The sequence below is a fragment of the Mustela lutreola genome, chromosome 2, assembly GCF_030435805.1.
Source record: "Mustela lutreola isolate mMusLut2 chromosome 2, mMusLut2.pri, whole genome shotgun sequence".
NCBI classification, from domain to species: domain Eukaryota; kingdom Metazoa; phylum Chordata; class Mammalia; order Carnivora; family Mustelidae; genus Mustela; species Mustela lutreola.
The window spans coordinates 164,647,732-164,661,346 of NC_081291.1; the positions used below are offsets into that span (position 1 = coordinate 164,647,732).

Consider the following 13,615-nt stretch of genomic DNA (forward strand, 5'->3'; position numbering starts at 1 on the left):
CCCACTGAGCCTCCGAGGGGCCCCTAATCCCCTTCTCCTATTTCCCATTCACCCACCTACCTCTCCCTCTGGCAACCACCAGTAGTTTGTTCATTTTATTTGTTTTTCAGATTCCACATGTGAGTGCAATCATGTGATATTTGTCTTTCTCTGTCTGACTTATTTTACTTAACATAATACCCTATAGGTCCACCCATGTTGTTGCAAATAGCAAGATCTCATTTTTTTTTTTTTATGACTAATTTTGGCAGTTAAAAAAAAAAGATACACTTACCATATGTCTCAGCCATTCCACTGGATACTTACCCAAGTATTAACTAAGGAAAATGAAAGCAAATATCCCTAAAAATATCTGTGCACAAATGTTCTAGCATCTTTATTAGTAATAGTCAAAAATTTCAAACAGTCCAACTCTTCTCCAACCTCATACAACTGAATACTACTTAGCAACAAAACCTAGTAAATTATTGATACACATAACAAAGTGGATGAATCTCAAAAAAATGATATGCTGAATGAAAGAAGATAGACAAAAGAGCATACAATGAATGATTCCATTTACATAAAATTTTAGAAAATGTAAACAAATTATAGCAACAAAAAGCAGTTTAATTGTTGCCTGAAGAGCAGGATGAGAGCAAGAGGTAGGAATTAATATGGAGCACGAGAAAATTTGAGGACAGGATGGATATATTATTTTTGTTTGTGGAGATGGTTTAAAAGGTGTGTACAGGGCGCCTGGGTGGCTCAGTGGGTTAGGCCGCTGCCTTCGGCTCAGGTCATGATCTCAGGGTCCTGGGATCAAGTCCCACATCGGGGTCTCTGCTCAGCAGGGAGCCCGCTTCCCTCTCTCTCTCTCTCTGCCTGCCTCTCCATCTACTTGTGATCTCTGTCTGTCAAATAAATAAATAAAAAATCTTAAAAAAAAATAAAAAATAAAAGGTGTGTACATATGTCAAACTTATAACTGTTGTACATTTTATTTATGTATTTGTGTATTTATTTTTATTGCAAGCTCTACACCCAACTCAGGACTTGAACACAGGATCCCAGATCAAGAGTTCCATGTTCTACAAACTGAGCCAAACAGGGGCCCCACCTTGAACATTTTGAGTATGTTCTATTTGTTGTTGGTCAGTCATACTTCAGTAAAGCTATTTTGTTTTTACTTTGTAAAGTCACAGATGGTTGAAGGTGTTTTGCACAACACGTATCAGAGAAAGGACTTTCATGCAGAACGCACAAAAAACTTTCACAAAAAACTTTCACAACTCAGTAAGACAAGCATCCTGATTTAAGAGTGGGCTAGATTTGAACACTTGGGGCGCCCAGGTGGCTCAGTTGGTTAAGCAACTGCCTTGTGCTCAGGTCATGATCTCAGGGTCTTGAGATGCAGCCCTGCACGGGGCTCCTTGCTCAGCTGGGAGTCTGCTTCTCCCTCTCCCTCAGCCCCTCCCCTTACTTGCACTCTTTCCAGCCCCTTTTATTTTATTTATTTTTTTTAAAAGATTTTATTTATTCATTTGATAGAGATCACCAGTAGGCAGAGAGGCAGGCAGAGAGAGAGAGGAGGAAGCAGGCTCCCTGCCGAGCAGAGAGCCTGATGTGGGGCTGGATCCCAGGACCCTGAGATCGTGACCTGAGCCGAAGGCAGAGGCTTAACCCACTGAGCCACTCAGGCGCCCCTTTCCAACCCTTTTTAAAAATAAATAAATAAAATCTTTTTTTTTTTTTTTTTTTTTAGATTTTATTTATTTATTTGTCAGACAGAGATCACAAGTAGGCAGAGTCAGGCAGAAGGCGGAGGGGGAGGGGAAGCAGGCTCCATGCTGAGCAGAGAGCCAGATGCAGGGCTCGATCCCAGCACCCTGAGACCATGACCCGAAGTGAAGGCCGAGGCTTAACCCACTGAGCCACCCAGGCGCCCCAATAAATAAAATCTTTAAAAAAATTTTTTTGAACACTTTACCAAAGATGCAACTGATAAACAGGCAAAAATATTCTCAACATCACTAATAATTAGAGAAATGCAAATTAAAATCACGAGGAACCATGTCATTCCCACTATAATGACTAGAATTTAAAAGACTGACAACAGGGGTTTCTAGGTGGCTCAGTGGTTCAGCGTCTGTCTTCAGATCAGGTCATGCTCCCAGGGTCCTGGGATCAAGCCCCACATAGGGCTACCTGCTCAGCAAGGAAGCCTGCTTCTCCCTCTTCCACCTCGCCCCCTCCCCCCTTCCTGTCCTCACTTGTGTTACCTCTTTCGCTATGTCTCTCTGCCAAATAAATAAATGAAATTTAAAAAAAAAAAAAAAAAAAAAAAGACTGACAACATCCAGGGTTGGTGATGATGTGGACTCTCTTGACGGAGCTGTTGAAAATGCGAAATCTTGCAATCACTCTGGAATACAATTGGTCAGTTTCCACAGGAAATAACGGAAATGGATTTCAAGAGACAACTATTCTCTTGCCTCTCTGCCATTTATTTCTGAAACCTGAAAAGAAAATGCCAGCGTCCAGATCAGCGTTTGGGGCTCGGAGCGTGACCCCACGAACCTGGTGGTAGGGGGCGCAGGGCGCCCAGAGGTCGCGGAGAGGAGGACAGCACTCGGCTGGTGTTAGGGCCCCACTGGGCCCCACCAGATCCCGCACTCCGGTTCCCACGAAGGAGGCACATTGCTCAGCCCCTGCTTCTGAGGACACGAAGCGGGTGGATAGAGCAAAGCTGAGAGCAGCCCTGCGGAGCCGCAACCCCCCGGAAACAGGGCCCCCCGCCTGCTGTCAGTGCCCCCTTTCCTAGCCGAACATCCCCAGCAATAGAGAAAGAGTTGTTAAGAAATGAAATCGAAGATGCAAGCAAGGGGCTTGTACCTCACGCTCTCTTTCAGAGCCACTGAAGGGTCTTAAGTATGTGAGTGAAAACCAGATTCAGCTGGACTGTGTGAAAGATGGACTTGGCCTGGAAGCAGGGAGACCAGTTTCACTCGGCCACCATATTTTATCACCACTCTATGCACTGCAAACACATGCCTGCTAGCAGGAAAACTGGACTGGTGTGATTACTTGATGTCATCCTCTCATATCTAGTGCAGTAAACCAATGCTGAATGCACAAAGCCAATAGGAAGATCTATGATGAGGATTTCAGCTTCAGTTAGGAATGCGGATAAACTAAAAAGCTAACATCTTATCCAGCAGAAATTCCTCTTATTTAACACTTCTAAGTTGTGTTAGAAAGGTGTTAATGTGTTTTTAACAGCAGTCCAAAGAAACTCTTAAATTCTGTTTTCTTGTACCGTCAAAACTCAAAACTGTGTTATTTTACTTTAGACTCGATAAACTATAGTTTAGAAAATCATACACACCCCAGATATATTTATTAAGCAGAATAGCTTTTTAAAAATTTATTTATTTATTAAGATTTTATTTATTTATTTGACAGACAGAGAGATCACAAGTAGGCAGAGAGGCAGGCAGAGAGGGAGGTGGAAGCAGGCTCCCTGCTGAGCAGAGAGTTCAATTTATTTGGGGGGGGGGGTGATCCCAGGACCCTGAGATCAGGACCTGAGCCAAAGGTAGAGGCTTAACCCACTGAGCCACCCAGGTGCCCCTTAAGGTTTGTGTTTTTGTTTGTTTTTTTTTTTTTTTTAAGATTTTATTTATTTATTTGACAGAGATCACCAGTAGGCAGAGAGGCAGGCAGAGAGAGAGGAGGAAGCAGGCTCCCTGCCGAGGAGAGAGCCCGATGTGGGGCTCGATCCCAGGGCCCTGGGATCATGACCTGAGCCGAAGGCAGAGGCTTTAACCCGCTGAGCCACCCAGGCGCCCCAAGTTTTTTAAGAAAGACATTAATTCTATATAATTTCATGTAGGTGCTATTAGCATTACTATTACATTCTAAATTGTAAGGTCTTTCTAATCTGCAGCTTTGATTGGGTTGTGCTAAATCAATTCAGAGGCTAATTAGAACTACATATGCCGAGATGGATGAAAATGCTAAAGGAAAAAAGTGTAAAAGTTCCACAGTTTAGAAGCAATTTTAAAGGCTTTCTGGTTTATCATACCCTTTAAACTGCTGTACAAGCATTAAGATGCAGTTACTTTAACTTTGCACTTTTCCCAGTACAAGGTCAGCATCTTCTGTACACAGGCTCAAGTAATTCCCATTGTGCCATGCCATGTGTGCACCTTCTGAAAGTTACCTCCTCTGGCCCCTGGATGTCTAATACCTGGGACATTCCCAAACCCGGTTGTGGAAGCGCTTGGAAATCTTTCACTACCACTAGGTGGAGGACACCTGTTTCAGGAGGGGAAGAGTTATGAAATAGGAAGCGAAACGAGGAAAAGGGAGTTATGACCACGTTTCCAGAGCTCCAATCCCAGTTGGGAGTTAGGGGACCTTTAGGTCTCCATTCATTACCGGCTGCTCTACACCTTTCAGATGTAGGTCTCTAGGAACACAAGACCGAGGTTCCAAACCCCATCCCCCAATGCCCCATACTGTTTCCCCCCAATTGGGAGGCTCCCAGGGCATTTCTGAACACGGTCATCTCCAGTTCAAAGGAATCTGTGCTTTGTTGCCAATGAAGGATGACAGATTACCACATCCCACAAATTCAAGCACCGTCAGGTCGGCAACGATCTTCCAAGGAAAAGAGCAGTCAGTAGGAGACGTCTGGATTCTCTTTTCTTGCCCACTTCTTGTGACGGAGGCATCATTCTCCTTCCTACCCTCTAAGCTATGAAGAGTTCTCTAATCGTTCCTAAAAGCCTCCCATGACCTCTTCCTTTTCAGTTTTTCCACTTTCAAACTTGGAAGAGGTGACAAGCAGCACAGAGAACAAGATACAAAGTAGTTTTTTAAAGCACCTCCTTTTCTAGGTTCTCAAGGCGTCCCCTTTAATGAACCAGGCCCACCTCTCTCTCAGTCACCTACTGGCTTTCCTTGCTGCCCATCACTCTACCTTTAAGAATATTTCCTGTTCCTTCAACCCAACTTGCACACCTCCGCCCCCCGGCCCTCCTCATTGGGCCGCCCGAGGCCCGTTCACTCCTCGGTTTTCCCTCCGTCTCCTCCCGCCCTCCAGCCTAGCGCACCAGCGTCCCGGCTCTGATTGGCTACCTCGGCAGCCTCCTCGGGGCCCGATTGGTGGGCTGAGTGGCAGGGGCGGGAGCGCGGCGCACTCAGGGTAGGCTGTTCGCCTGCCGAGCGGCGGCCGCGGGAGGGGCGGGGAGGGGCGGGGAGGGGCGGGGGGAGGGGGGCTGGGAAAGTTGAGGCCGCGCTGCTGCCGGGTCTCCGGCCTTGAGGGCTCGGGCTCGCAGCGGCGGCGGTGGCCGCAAGAAGAGGCGGCGGGGGCGGGGGGAGAGGAGGGCCTGGGCCCGCGCTCCCCCAGCCCCAGAGGAGCAGGCGGCGGCCGCGGACGGAGAGATTCGCCCCGGCGGTCGGACACCCCTGCCATACCCGCCTGGGATCATGACCCAGGCGGGGGTCGCCGCCGCCGCTGCCGCCGCGGCCGAGACCGCGCAGCCCGCGGGTGAGTGACTGCGGGAGGGGGCCGCTGACAGCCGGGGCGGGGGGCGGGGGCCAGGGCTGCGGGGGCGGCTCCGGGGGGCGGCTCCGGGCTCTGCTCCACCCACCCCCTCCCGGTCCCGGAGACGAGGGCTCCGCAGAGTGTGTCTCCTTCCTGGGGACCCCTGAGTGCGGAGCCCCGTGGGGTGAGAGCGTGGGCGCTGCGCCTGCCCCTCTTCTCCCCGACCTCTGGCGCCCCGCGCCCCCTGGTGCCCGGCTGGTGGGGGACTCGCGCTGCGGCCCGGCCCCCAGGAACGTGCGGGGCGCGAGAGCTTCCACGCCGCCCTGGGTGCATAAAGACCCGGGCATCCTGGTTCACACCGGATGGCCTTTGCCTGCCTCCTTCACCTTTTCCTGTCTCCTTCATCCGCTTTTATTTCTTTGCTCTCTGAATTTTCCTCGGACCCGCTGGTCAGACTCCTGCGACTTGCTTTTTAAGTCTCACCCCTATAGTCAGAGAGTTAGGGTTGCGTTTTCTTTTAAGAAGCCTTTCTTTTTCCTTCTTAGTAGAATCAGTTCAAGAGAATGGCCAACTCTTGAAATCTGGCTCCATATTTCCTTTTCATGTTTTACATTTGGGTTTTCCTTTACTCACTGCCCTTTCCCCGCCCCCATGGTTACGTTGGGATATGGTCCTTCGAGTTTATTAACTTTACGTGGGAATAAGAGACTGCATAAACCGACCTATGTGTGTGCTATGGGCTTCCAACTTAAGTTCTCACACCATTTTACCATTAAGTACATACCGTGACCTAACACCACGGAAAATAAGATAGTTGTGGCTAACTTAATTTCGCATAAAGAAAACAGTTCCTGACCTATAAGCCAAGAATAGATTTCTTGAATAGACACTTTGGTGAGTAACATGCACCCTGAAGCATATTGGTATCTTTGCTTTTTCTTTGAATATAAGTGAGCAAACACACCACCCTGCTTTTTGAAGGATCAACAGGCTGTCATACTCTTTAATCATCTTGGTGATGTTTTTCTTCCACAAACGGTTGTTTAATGTAGCACAGAGTTGTTGTATAGGATACATTCTTTTGTTTCCCTTCATTTGTGAAGTATTCCGACAGTTATTTGTTACAAAATAAGCGAAGTACTTTGTAATCATTGCACATCTGAAACCAGGAATAGTATAATGTCTCCAGGTACTACTACAAGAATGAATACTTAGTATCTCACATTTTGCTCTGGCCTAAGTAGTACGCCTCTTTCTAAATTTAAAAGAGAAATTTTGTAAAATCCAAACATGGATGCAGCCTAGAACATTCCTTAATATGAAAGCACTTCACTGCAGGGGTATAAGGGCAACATAGGATTGAAATATTTATTTTCTAAGTTGTCTGTAGGACATCATGGAAATAACATTCTGTGTTTCAGACTGTGCAGTCAATGAACCTGTCATGTGAGAGAAATTGATGGGTTATTTTCTGATTTTCAGAGCTTAGCACTGTCAACAAGGGAAAAGAAACACTAAGAAAACAGAATGTTTAACTTAGGTTAGAAGATAATCTTCAACAGGCAGTCAGTTCAGAATTGTTACTTATAAACAGGGACTGAAATCAACCTTAGGTCTTAACCACATCTGTCGTGCCTTTTCTATCCCCAAGCCCAGTGGATTCTGACTCGACTGTAGAGTCGAGTCACCTTGTATACTTTTACATTTTAATGTCCTCACCACTCCCCTCAGAGATTCTCTTACTTTTGATATGAGGTGAGCCCTAGCCAGAGGTATAATTTTTTAAAGTTCTCCATGTTTCTATTTAGCAGTCATGGTTGACAGCTACTGAGTCTAGAGCAGCTGCTAGGCTTGTGTTCCAGGCTCTGCTAAATCAGGCCTTCATTCATGTGTCCAGTTTTTTTTTTTTAAGATTTTATTTATTTATTTGACAGACACAGATCACAAGTAGGCAGAGAGGCAGGCAGAGAAAGAGGGAGAAGCAGGCTCCCTGCTGAGCAGAGAGTTTGATGTGGGGCTTGATCCCAGGACCCTGGGCCAAAGGCAGAGGCTTTAACCCACTGAGCCACCTAGGCGCCCCGTGTGTCCAGTTTTTACCCAGTTCTTCTAAACCTCTGGACCTCCTCATGGTCCCACAACTATGTAGTTCAGATCTCTGCTTTTGTTAATGACATTGGTCTTTCCCACCACGTAGACAGCCCTCCCCGTGCTCCTTTCCCCACCAATGGTAGTTCTAAATCCGCTTTTATGAAGGTTTTCCTAAGAGCCCTAGCTCTTAGTGACTGGCTCCCTTTGAACTTTTATGCCATCTGTTGTTTAAAAGACTCCCTTTATACTTATATCATAATTTCTTTTGTATATTTGTATTATTACTCTCAAGCTTAACAGCAAGGAGTATTTTACTTTTTGGCTCTTCTACAGTGGTTTTCTATGAGTTGGATTGGTTTGCTTTGGAATCCTTCTGACCCTGCTTGCAACCGAGTTTCAGGTTTGATTCTGTCTCAGGTGTTTCTGTTGTGGTAGCTTTCTCACACCTTGGCTTGCTTTGAACTCATGTATGGATGTCAACCTCATAACATCTTGTACTTATTTCTGGGTTAAGGCTAATCACATTGCCAAAGGTATGTGTTTATCCACCTTTTGTACCAGACTGCCACCAAGAGCCTCCACGTTGAGCAACTCCAGGCAGTATGTTTCACATTGTATTCTGTTTTTCTCTATTTTTTTAAAAGTAGACTCCACATCCATCACATTGTATTTTTAAATACCATTGCAGGACGGCAAAGATGCAACCCCCAATATGGGAACTGTGTTCTCTTCATCTTTGTAATTTTATTTATTTATTTTTTTAAAAAGATTTTATTTTTAAGTAATCTCTATACCCAACGTGGGTTTTGAACTTACAACCCTGAGATCAAGAGTTGCATGCTGTACTGATTGAGCCAGCCAGGTGCCCCTGTCTTTGTGATTATAGGACCTAACGTTAACACTTGTCATTCATAGGGACTTAATACATGTTTGTTGAATGAGTAAATGACTACCATGTTATATATCGTGCAGAATTAACCCTATACATCTTTAGCATATGTTGATTTGACATTGATTGATTTGTTATTAAATATTTTTATGTCTTCTGTTATGAATTTGTTAAGGGTTAGTGGAATTTAGGTAGTTGTGGTTGTGACAGACCCCTTAAACTTGTAATCTATTTCCAATATGCATGGGGATATATAGCTTGAGTCTTTTACTCTCAGCTCTAGAGGTTGACTCTTGTTATCTGTAAAATATTTGTGGAACTCTCACTAAGAGAAGAGCTCTCAACTGTCCAATTGGATAATTTTTCTTTTTCTCATTAAATTTTCCATAGAGTACAATTGTACTATTTCAGAAGGCCAGATCTTTTAATTAGATTATGGAGCATGATAAGTTGCTCCTATTAATGTGCTAATACTGTGTTTTAAATTCAGTTCTTCAAGTATGTATTGAGTGCTTACCATGTGCCTAATGCCCGTAGGTGCTAAAGAGTACAGAAATAGTAAACTCTTGGAACTCAGCTCTTAGAAGTCCTTAGACTTAGAGGAACGATTGGGGAACACTATATCAAATAATTAAGGAACTGAATACAGTATTCATTAGATGCTAATTTAAATATAAGTACCCCAAATCTCAGATACAGTGGTTAATACTATGGAAAATGAAGAACGACCAGATATTGGGATGCCTGGCTAGCTCTGTTGGTTAAATGTCTGCCTTCGGCTCAGGTCATGATCATAGGGTCCTGAGATTGAGTCCCTCATCGAGCTTCTTGCTCATTAGGACTTGTGCTTCTCCATCTGCCTGCCACTGTCCCTGTTTGTGTCCCCCCGCCCCCAACAAATAAATACATAAAATCTTAAAGAAAAAAGCCAGATATTCTTTAAATAGATATTTATTACTCACATATACTGAGTACTAATTGTTGAGGATACAAACAGAAAAGATGTTTCTATCATTTAGAAACTTTACAGGCTAGTGGGAAAACCCAGCAAGCATGTAGAGCTAAGACATTGTTAAGACACATGTTAAGACATTGTGGAGTATTAGGTCAGGATGTTTGGGACTAATCTCTAGGGACCAGAGAAAATTTCAAAGAGGATAGTGAGAAGTTTTCAGCTGGAATGTTGATAGTAACATCCCAGACAAACTAACAGGTACAAAGGCATGGAAGTGAGAGGGATCATTTCTTGATTAAGGAGCTGCAGGTGAACTGATAGCAATAGAAAGCTATCAGTGAATGCTAAAGAGTGTGGACTTTGGAGTCAGACATACTTTTATTTCTGATTGCTTTGAGCCCTTGTAGGTCTTCCCTGTGTAGGGTAGCAGTATTCTACTGGTAACTTCACTGCTAGTGGTAATACAAAGAGGTACCCCAGGATTCCTCCAGTTTCCATCTATGCTCCCATACCTTCGCTTTTAACTATCGCCTGGCTGCATGTGGAGCCCCACATAGCCTCACCTCACAATTAATGAAGCCATTATTGGGTACCCTGGTGAAAGCATTGTCACCTTAGCTACTATAATTTCTTTTTTTTTTTTTTATCTTTTTTTAAAAATTTCTTTCCAGTGTTCCAGAATTCATTGTTTATGCACCACACCCAGTGCTCTATGCAAGCTACTATAATTTCTTAAACAACAGAAGCCACAGTAAAGGAGACAGGGAGAAGAAAGTTGTTGTGTAACCATTAGAGGTACCACTCTAACCTCTACTCTGATTTCTCATTGGTTATGAGCAATAGAAATTGCCTTCAGCTAACTTAAGCAGAAAAGTTATGGTTAGATTTATGGATAGATATTGGGTAAGCTCACAGAAGTGAAGGAAGCCAGAATAATCAAGCCTTGGGAAGGCCTGGGGACAGCAACTTCTAAGATCACATGAGCGCATGGGGCTAACTCAGCCCTAGCCACCTTTCTGCCTTGTGTGGTCCTTTGGTTCAGCCGTGTGCCCACCCCAGAGATAAGCCCCTCCCTTTTTTAAAGATTTTGTTTATTTATTTGACGGAGATCACAAGTAGGCAGAGAGGGAGGCAGAGAGAGAGAGAGGGGTTAGCAGGCTCCCCGCTGAGCAGAGAGCCCAATTCGGGGCTTGATCCCAGGACCTTGGGATCATGACCCAAGCCGAAGGCAGAGGCCTTAACCCATGAGCCACCCAGGTGCCCCAAGCCCATTTTTGATAGGCATATCAGACCTCAGAAGTCAGGCAGAGAAGTTCTTTAAAGGAAAAGTGAGGTATTGTTGCCATAACACCAAAGCAAGATATTTCCTACAGAGTTCATTGGATTTGATACTCTGGAATTCTTCTGCAAGCAATTTTATGAGTAAAAACCAGGTAATGGTGAGAAGAGTGGATGGGACTTGAGGAGAAGGGACAATGAGTATAAATTACTTGTTCAAGAAGTCTGATGGTTGGGAGGGAGAAAGAATGGGAACACATAGAAGGAGTTGCAAGGTCAGAAAAAAATTTTTTTTGCCATTTAAATCTTTTTTTTTTAAAGATTTTATTTATTTTTTTGACAGAGAGAGATCACAAGTAGACAGAGAGGCAGGCAGAGAGAGAGAGGGAAGCAGGCTCCCCGCTGAGCAGAGAGCCCGATGCAGGACTCAATTCCAGGACCCTGAGATCATGACCTGAGCCAAAGGCAGTGGCTTAACCCACTGAACCACCCAGGCGCCCTGCCTTTTAAAATTAAAAAAAAAAAAAAAAAAAATTGAATGAGGATACATTTTAATGGAAAAACACTAACAGAGAAGGAGAGGTTAATAATATATGAGAGAGAAGAGATATTATGTAACAAGATTACTAAGAAGTGAGAATGATAGTATCCAGAACAAAGGTAATGGGTTTAGAAATATAATAGAATATAGAAATAATATAGAAATATTCTGGGAGGTTTTAGAGAGGAGGACAGACTTGCACTGGTCCTCAAAGGGTTAATAGCAGGGACACCTGGGTGGCTCAGGTCTTGATCCCAGGATCCAGTCCCCCATGGGGCTTCTTGCTTGACAGGGAGCCTGCTTCTCCCCCTGCCACAGCTCCCCTTGCTTGCTCAGTCTCTCTCTCTGACAAATAAATAAAATCTTTAAAAAAAAAAAGGGGGTTAATTGTATTTGAAAAAAAACAGCGTAGTGGAAAGGTCATTTCAGTGGGCAAGTAGCAAAGATTTAGCAAAAAATGAACAGCTGATAAGGAGCACAGGGAAGAACGTGTCTGGACTGGAGAGAAGGGAAGGGTAGATGGCATGATTAGCTTGCTAGCTCTGCTCCTGTGTGTGGTGTAGTAAGTGTTTAAGTGGAGAGTGAGACTGGCCAGTGAAGAAGGTGGTGTTAGGTAGGATCATGAAAGCTAGGACCCAAGAGTTTGGATTTGATCCAGTAGATTGTGGAAAATAGTACTGTAGTTCTAGAGCAAGGAGGGACATGCTGAGTACTGTGAATTGGAAAGATTACTGAGACATTGGAATATGAAACCATTGAAGAATAAAGGAAAGATTGGGAGCCAAAAAGACTATTAGGAGCCAGACATGTGTAAAACAGGGCCTAATCTGAAGTGGTAGGAATAAACAGGAGGAGATGAACATTATGAAAAGAATTGATAGGATTTGGTGAGAAAATTTGCAGATTATATTTGGGTTTAGAGACAGGTTAAAGTTCTGGTGTCATTGGTAAAATGGAGAAATTGGAAGAAAGTCTCTGAAGAGGCAGGGCAATTCAACATGTTGCAAAGACTGTTAATTGGTTTTGAAATGAAATGTTCTGAACTGAACTTGTCTAACCGAAGATTTGGAACTTTATTATAAAAAGGTAATGCCTTTTACACAGAAATAGTTTGAAACTTTGTAGGAAAAAAGCTAATAGGAAAGCAAACAGCATTGAGCCTTGGAAATCAACGTGAGATACAAGCATTCATATGAGAGAAAGATGATGTGTAATTGGGGAGGGGGAAGACAATTTAGGAGAGGAAGTGTGGAGGAAGGGGAGACAGCAGCAGCCTCCAGACCTGCAGAGAGGAGAGGGAAGGCAGAAAAAGACTCTCCGCCTCTGATGTGGGGAACAATAGTTCCGACCTCTAAGAAAGCCATTTTGGTTGGCAGGAACAATCAGAAGACTGCCATGGATTAGGTGGGATTGGTCAGTGAAGGAAAGAGAAGTTTTAGAGGAGAAGTAGGCGAGGAATGGAGAGAGAGACAGGAAAGGCAGTGAATTCTTATTTAATAAGCTCCATATTTTGGAAGCAGAAGAGAAATGGTTAAGGAGAGAAAGGAATCAAGTATAGAGTTCCTCTTCATAGATGGATAAGTTAGCTTTAGGATGTTCTGGTAGGCTGAAAGGACAGATGCATGGGCAGAAGTCTGTTATGTTATATGTAGAATACAGTTAAGGAACTGGTACCGGGTGATCTTCGTCTTCCCAGTGAATTAGGGGGAAAATGGAAAAAAGCAACTTTTGTGTATTGAGTGCTTGCTTTGTACCAGACATTTTGCTTGATCCACTGAATCTATTATCATGTAAATCATAACAGTCCTCCGTGAGGATGGTGATAGTCTCTTGGTCTTAAATGTGAAGACATCAAGACTATAATGAATATTTATTTAATTATTTTATGGAGGAACTTTAAAAAAAGTTATGATTTTTTAAACTAATCTCTACACTCACCATGGGGCTTGAACCTGTAACTCTGAGATCAAGAGTCGCATACTTCATGGACTGATCCAGCCAGGCACCCCAAGGAATACTTACTTTAAAACCAAATAGCTAGTGAATGCCAGCTTTAAGATTTGATTCTAGGTCTGTATCAAGACTATTCTTATTCACCTATACCATTCATTCATTAATTTGAGGTAGTGGGTATGTGGGGTATTACTGATTATAGTGACTATGCCTCAGAATTGCTTATGGAGCCTTAAAAAATTACTGTAACTTGCCCCATTCATTCCTTCACCAATATGCGTATTGATTATCTACTATTTTAGGGTTCTCCAGAGAAACAGAACCAATATGATATATACCACAAGATGAGCCCCGAGCATCAAATGGTGCCAAAAAGTA

The 13,615-nt window shown here is 43.8% G+C and overlaps 1 protein-coding gene across 3 annotated transcripts in view; it reads left to right on the top strand.

Moving 5' to 3' along the window:
• Positions 1–5,252: 5,252 nt before the first annotated feature.
• Positions 5,253–13,615, top strand: part of USF3 (upstream transcription factor family member 3) — a 51,290-nt gene continuing 42,927 nt past the window's right edge. For all 3 annotated transcript variants that reach the window (XM_059164092.1, XM_059164091.1, XM_059164093.1), the window contains exon 1: positions 5,253–5,536. The gene's annotated coding sequence lies outside the window, so the exon portion shown is untranslated. The remainder of the gene's footprint in view (positions 5,537–13,615) is intronic.